The sequence below is a fragment of the Phalangium opilio genome, unplaced genomic scaffold (genome assembly GCF_054372755.1).
Source record: "Phalangium opilio isolate 3A_F unplaced genomic scaffold, DU_Popi_V2 ptg000089l_1, whole genome shotgun sequence".
NCBI lineage: Eukaryota > Metazoa > Arthropoda > Arachnida > Opiliones > Phalangiidae > Phalangium > Phalangium opilio.
The window spans coordinates 8,877,076-8,885,158 of record NW_028324194.1 but is presented as its reverse complement, the minus strand read 5'-3'; positions in this window follow the sequence as shown (position 1 = coordinate 8,885,158).

The window sequence follows — 8,083 nt, the reverse complement described above, 5'->3', positions numbered from 1 at the left end:
TGAGCGCCACAGATTCGATGTTTCCAAACATACACTACTCTATCTCTCTCTCTTGGAGTAGTGGGAAGGGTGGTGGAATGCAAATACGATTTATCTTCTTTTCCCCCTCTTAAAGGGAGAGTGAAGTATCCAAATAACAACCACAAATGTTTAATACTCCTAGGCTAGGTCAGTGCTTCCAAAGTCATGTCCCTTTTTGATATTTGCATACATCAACTTTTAAATTTCGAGTGAAAAATCGTGAATAACTAAATAAGATATGTTGGCCATAAGTTTGCCATTGGTTACAAACTGGAGCTTGTCATGAAGCGACATACGCCTTGTGAGGCGTTGCTGCTGTCAAAGGCGTAGTACCTTGGAAAATATGGGAAATGGTGGTCTGAGTCAATTGAAAATTGCAAGCGTTTGTGTTTCCCTTTAAACATACACCCCTTGTCTAATTCTCGAGCGCCAACAGAAACAGTATTGTACACGATATCCAAAAGGAACGTTGAACAGTCAATACAAAATAAATCCACGGTTTGGTTCAATTGGTTGTGTACACAAAACCAGGGAGAAATGAGCTAAGATGGAGTGGTATTGATGAAAGTCACCCTGCTGCACCGTAACTCTCCCAGGGTACCTCGCGCACCCTGGTAGGCGATTGTTAATTGCTGCTGCGTAGTGCCATGGAATTTGTACGAAAACCAACTTCTATTTTTTAGATAGAGGGGGCGTTCTTTACGATTTCGTACTGTACGACCCCAACTAAACGCTGAGGATGCTGGGAGGACTTCGGTGCCATTCCGTAGGTGCGGGGTACTGACTGCAACGTTTTAGCTATGAGGATTACCACTCCATCTCTCTCCTTCAAGCTAAAAACCCTCTTTTCAAGAATCTATCACGTGCAGATTCTGACTTCCAAATACTCGGTTCTAATCTCAAGATGGAATGCTAAAATGTTGGTACATTTTCTTGAGATAGGGTCAGTGTGCCTAACTTTGGACAGCTGCAACTTTAGACACTTTTATTATAAAAATCATATTTAATTACTGGATGCATCAAATTGATAATGAAATAGCTTATTTTAAAGCTTAGAATGTGAGGAATTTAGAAAAAAATACTTCAAAGTCGTAGAATAACATCCGACTACGTTACGAGCCAAATTAGCCCACTCCCCAAACTCGTCCATTTAAATTACGGCCAAATTTGACGGGGGTCAACCCTTTGGTCCCGGGAAATAAGGTTTGACGAAAATTAGAGAAATCATACCTGAACAAACTAGAAACCATTCGAAAGAGCAACTTTTTGGCTTCATAATCCGCATTTTAAACACTGTCTTACGCGGGAAATTCGACGAAATATTCAGCTTTTAAAACACCTGGGCAAATTTCCAACTTTGGACACTTTCATGCTGGCCGATTTCTCCGTTTGTTAACACTAATTAACTCGCGATATTAGCCTTTTTTAGAGTTTAAAACAATAAGGGACACGTCCTCAGTTTGTTAAAATTGTTACGCGGCAAACAGCGCGCCAAAATAGGCTTAGGCCCTATATACCTAAAAACCTACATAAGTAGCCCCATATTTAATAAAGTTTGTTTTAAAGAAATTTCTGATTTTTTATAGGCCTATAGGCCTATTTTAGGCATACGTCTAGGTCGGCCTAAGCCTATATTTTAACTTTTGAAATTGTGATTCGCCTAATGCGTGCCCAAGTCACCCTTTTTTCGCTGTCCAAAGTTAGGAAGGGGTGTCCAAAGTTAGGAAGGGGGCGTCCAAAGTTACATAGAAGTGTCCAAAGTTGAGCACGAATTCGGCCTTTTGGGAACTCTACTTTGCGAAAAATGTGTTCCATTTAAAAAGTTGAAAACTTGTGAGAATGTGTCTTAAGAATGCTTCTCTCCATTGCTTTTTTAATTTTGAGTCTAACATATAAGCAACGGAAGTTATTCAAGGTTATGCAAAAAGTGTCCAAAGTTATGCATACTGACCCTAGTGAAATCCAAAAAATATCTAGTTTGCGTAGCTGACAAAGGACTTGATAATGTACCACTATTTCTTTTAAAGTTTTGATAGACGTGGTAGGGTTATTCTACTAAGCCATTTTATACGCGGATTAGTAGAAGTTAAAAATTCATTTCAATTTCCCTTCAATGTAACGCGATATATTTGCTTAAATTTAAATTGTAAACAATTCTACGCGAATATTTCAAGATATGCACTTGAACTAACGTGATATAATTCATCCGCTGGATGTCGCTGTTTGGAAACGCGAGATCGTGATACTGCGCATGACCAACAGCTCAGATCTCGTTCTCGGGTTTTGAGGCGAGAAAGGGATAACCTGATTCGCTTGATTTTGCCACGCGCAGAACCTGTTTTACCTCAAGAGTCAAACTCTAATCCAATCAGAAAAACAAGATATTTTATTTTCGACGATAGATGATACTACAGTCAACTTTGTTAGTCACGTGATCCTATCCCTTAGGTGGATACAAAACCAAGCCAACTTGTTTATTTGTTGGTTGGGTCTATTTCCCATAAAAGTACGATCCGTAATTTTAGTAAATAAGTAAGACTGGTAATCTTAAAATTTCGTCCGCGTTCCGAAAGCGGACATTAGGGTTTCAGTCTCCCTTTGAAACGCTGCCTCAATTTCCCTTCATTGTAGTTTATTGGTTTTATTGGAGACGCGCGTTTGGCGAATGAATTAAGGACTTGCGAAAGCGAAGGCATCGAGTTGATTGAAGGCGCTCGCGCAATCTGGTTTTCTACACACTTCCGGGAACACCTTAAGTCAAAGGGAGGTCAATCGCCAATTAACCTATTTTCATCCAACATTATCGTTTTATTACTGACCCAAAGAACAAGCTCGGAGAACACGAGAGGTGCCACTCAGTCAGCGGAAATCATAAGTTCATATGATATGTTCAGTCCATAAGTTTTTCACTGGTTAGAAACTGTAGCTTGCCATGAAGTGACGCGGGTCGTGGATTCGAGTTAAAGCGACTGCGCCTGGTGAGGCGCTGCTGTCAAAGGTGGCTTAGTAATGCGGACTAAATAGGATTAGATGGAAGTCCTGCAAAATTAATTAACGACCGAGTGTAGGACTTCAATTCTCGCTTCCGTCGTTCTCTAACTAGCTCGAGCTGTAAGTCTCTCAGTAGCATTACGAAGTTATGAAAGTGTCATACTTATGGAACATATCACTTATAAACTTACGGTAAATGACCCGCAAAATAATATCTTAGGAGTAGCGAGGTCTTGTACAGCCTATACCCCACGGTGTCGATTATGTGTAGTAGCCGACCCCTCTATATCATTTATCTAATTAAAATAAAAAAACATATATACAATAATATAACTTAAGAATACGAAAATTGTTAGGTAATAATTCGTTAGTCAACGAAGGAGAAATTTAAAAAAAAAATTAAAAAAAAAATTTATATAATATAATTTCGCATTTTTCGGAATTTTATTATATTTGACCCAAAAAATTTAAAATTTAAAGAAGTAAAATAAGGGTTTCACTTTCTTTGAAAACTCTCAGTTACGTTCAATTACATCAAACCAAGAAGTGATATCTAGTTTACTAGGGAAACAGTAAAAATTCGCGCCACATTTCCAGCTTTATCTCCAGTCCAAAAGTACGTAGCCTGTCCGGAGTTAATCCCCGCCGCCTCTAAATTACAACCAGCATCTCATTGGTTCTTGAAAACTCACGACAGCGCTGCGACGCGAATGATGAAAATTGCGTATTTTCCGACTGAGGAGAGGCGAAATAGCCCGGTGGCCTCCTTTTACGTCCCCCCCCCCTTGTATTTTGAAAAGGGGACTGGGACTATGGCACGCGCCAATACTGAGGCTTCTTATACCTTCTCCCTAGAAAACTAGATATCTCTTCTTGATCAAACTAAATGAAAAACAATTTCCTATTTTCAAAATGCTAAATATTAAATTTGGCGTATCGTAACAATTTACCCGGTTATTATTCTATTTTAAAGTACTTAAAAGCTTCGTGGATTGAATATATTTATGTATTTATTCATTTTAAAACGGGTTCCAATTACCTCACGGTGGCGCTTCCGCCGAGCACTCTGAGACATTTGCGAGTTCCATTTGTAAATCTAGATTGGCTCGCGCTCGGATTTATGTTCATTCCATTTAGGGAACGCTGCTATTAAAATTCTGATCATGCCTCATAATTATTATTTCTTGCTGAATGTGCACAAATGCTATGGCGAATTTGCTTTTTCCAGAGCGATTTAGGATTTCTGAGGTAACAGAGCGATTTAGGATTTCTGAGGTAACAGAGCGATTTAGGATTTCTGAGGTAACAGAGCGATTTAGGATTTCTGAGGTAACAGAGCGATTTAGGATTTCTGAGGTAACAGAGCGAATCGCGAGCGATCTCAGAGCGAGTAAATAAATGAAATACGCCATTAACATTTTCGTACCAGGAAATTGTAACTCCGTTGAAGGATTAAGTTCGTTTTGGATCCATGCCGAATTGAATTCGAATCAAATTTGAAACGATACCTTATTTCTAATTCAAGCTCTTGTAACTATTACATGAATCTTATTCTTGCCAAATTTGAAATAAAATTATAGGTTATTTAATGGTTACTTAATGACTGGTATCATTTTCCATTCATTAATTTTTAATTGCAAAGCAAATAATATTTTGGCTAAAGCAGCGTTGTTGAAATGGCAATTGGTAATGTTACTGTACGTTTATGACTGTAAGTCTACAGCTTCCCATGATGAGTCTTTATGCGGACGATGTTTTCCAACCAATGAGAAGGTTTTGCGAATAAGGAGGTAACTTGGTTAAGCGCATCAGTGGCGTAGGAACGGGGGGGTACAAGAATACATTGTACCCCCTAAAATTTTACTAGGGCGCCTAAATAGGTCAGAAAGGGCGCCGAATTTATAATCAAAGGGCGCCAAAATTACACTGAAGTAAAAAAGAGGTGAATAGACCATTTCGGTATTACGCGCGGTGCCGTTTCCCGTCTTAGTGGCGGAGCTAAGAGCCCGTCTTTTGTAAGGCATAAAAAGGCTTATTCGGCTTATCAATGACAGCTTCACAAATTTGGGGCGCTGAAGACCGTTCGCGCCTTCGCAGAGATGAATACCGAAATGGTTTACTGTGAAAATCAAGCGGACTCAGAGAAAACTTGTTTTTAAAGGCAACGGCAGCAGGAAACATGCTTGTTTTTTTAATTATTGGTCAATTTCCAAGTAAATCTGAATGTGTTTCTTCTCTGTGAACCCTTTAGCATTTGATTAGATTTAGGTGCTATAACGCTCTTTATGGCATCTTACATTCTCACTAAAATAAAATTATCCACACTCTAGGTCTTATCATTTATGTGTCCAATATAATCCTATAATTTTATGAATCCGGTCCTATAAAATCCTATAATTTTGCAAAAAGAACCCTATTTTTCCTATTAAAAAAATCTCAAAAAGAGTTGGTGCCCTGACTCAAAAAAGACTAAAACGTGTCCAGAGAGGATTGATAAAAATTTCATGTGCAAAAGGTTTTCAACAACTAACACCTATCGGACACCAGTTTTTGAATTCACCGTTTCAATTGTCACTGCAATTAAAATACTATGTTTGAATTTTATTCAATATATTTTTCGACCTTTTTCTCATCTTTGGGATAGGGGCGCCCAAATCCATATGTAGACTGTACCCCCCTAACTTCGAAACGTTCCTACGCGCCTGAAGCGCATGAAGGTTCAGGGGTCACAAACAAGTTTATTAAATGCTTGGATCAATTTTCAAATCTTCGAAGAGATATGGTTATTGGTCCTTGGGACCAGTTTATTAGTTGCGAATTTATAAGAAAACTAGCTGTTACCCTCGGTGTCGCTCGCGTGTAATAAGAACTTCTATCAAAAGGATGTAAAGAATGGGTAGATTTTTCTGATGACTAAAATTTTTGTAGCACCCTAGGAGCGAAGGCACTCGGCGTTGCCCGTCAGCCCGTCGGGACATTTTTTACTATTTTTCATGCGGACATTATTCCATAAAGAAGAGTTTTTAAGTTTTTGGCCACCATTTAAAAACAACTCGAACCCGGAAGACCATTCAGCCCGTCTATAGGTTGAAGAAAACCAGTGTACTAAATATTTGTGAAATAGGTTGAAACGCGCGACTTTGTTGCGTAGAGAAGAATTTTTTACATTCCTGGGCGCCATTTATTAAGATGGCGCCGGACTTAAAATGTTTTCTTAGTACGTACCCAGTCCCACTACTTATTAGTAACGTTCCTGCAAATTTGCAGCCTTCTAGGGCAAGCGGTTTGGGCTGGGCGTTGATTATCAGTCAGTCTGTCAGGACTTTGATTTGTATAGATATAGATAGGTTGAGGGGAGACGAGTTTATTACTTGCGAATTTATAGGAAATTTGGGGGCAGTTTTCTATTGCGTGCGATAAGGGGTCACTGGTCCCAAGTACGAGTTTAAAATATCCATTCCAGAGCAATTGGTAACCTAAACCTTCCGTTGCACCTTTTATACTCTCTATTTGATTCCGATGGAAACTTACGAGTCATATCCTTATGCTGTTGGCTCCCGACTTCTAAAGCCATTCATTGTTTTCTTTCTCTTAATGTACACGCGTAGACAAACCGAGGAATTAAAGAGAAGGTCAAGGCGACGTTTCAAGGGTAATCTGAGCATTATTCAAATCTCTCAATTTCCTCGTGCGACCGCGTACTTTATCCTCAATATGAAATAAATCATAGTGTTCTATTCGAAATTAGAGGAAACAAAGTAAAATTTCCGTCAAATTAAGGCTGAAGTGTATGGATGCATTTAAAGGCCGGATTTTCTGCTAGAGGGTTCTCCTGGTACAGAAAATGACTCGTGACCGAGTAACAATAGAGAAGCGAGTCGTCTAAAAAATACGGTTCTCCTGGTACAGAAAATCGAGGGATAGGGGTTCTACCGGTGCAGAAAATTGAGATATGGTATAGTCACGTTAAAATTTTGGACCCCCCTTTTCGCCCCTAAACTTGGGCGCCCAATATTTCCTAAAGTACGGTTCTTCGGGACGGGTACAGAAACCCGAGCAATAAACATATACGTACACTTTGGAATTCATTTTCAAAGTAATCTGTTCAGCAGTCCTAAGTTTTGTGAGACCACTTCGCGAAGAACAAGAAATTCAGTTGAAATTTTACCCGTGCCAAAGGTCTAAGAACAGAAAACCAGTAGAGTGCTACTAGGAATATTGTCGTGACGTCACACCCTCTTATCTCTTACCTTGGCTCTGGCAACCATATTGGAAGTCATCAGCTTTGGCAATACAATTTAAGACCCCAGAAATGACGTCACGTCACATGGCTTTTCTCTCGCACTGTAGCTCCCTATAGTCTATACGTTCATTACAAAAGATATACGGGGAAAAGTTGTCGAGGTAAAAAAGGAGGGTGACAGTAATGGGTCAAAACAGTATCGGTACCGCCCGCGGGGGTTTAAAGTTATATGGCAGGGTCGCTAATGGGTTTCTACAATTGTTCGTAGCGGGGACCCCAGAAATTTTGGGAGATGCTCTTTCAGTGCAATGACAAAAATCTTCTAGAAATACCACTAAATGGGTCCCGAGCTTGGCGCAGTCCTTGTTATATATACGGGAATTACGAGAGGTATTTCTGTGAGCGCTGCCATAACCTGTCGGCGGCCTTTAGTTAGTGGCTGACATTCCCTGTCGTCGAACGCCTTGGCAGAACAACTCTCCGAAAAGGGGGCGGTAACCTCTAAAGTCCCGTTATATTCTTAAAATTTACAACATTGATTTTACTACTTCTTCGAACTGGATATTTGGAAGGTAGATTTTTAACAGAAGTGAAACCTCGTGACTTGAAGAAGTTGGATAGTTTTTCTATATTCTCGGGAGTATAGTGATGATTTTCACCTTTACTAGTACAACCCCCTCAGGGGTTGGGGAGTTTTAAGAACATGTAGACACTAGAAAATTTGCTTACCCTTAGAGTCACATAATAGAGTATTTCTTTGGGATGCCCAAACGTTTCTAGGAACCATATAGCTCTCTGGGAGAGGGAGATTTTTAACAGTAAAACTAG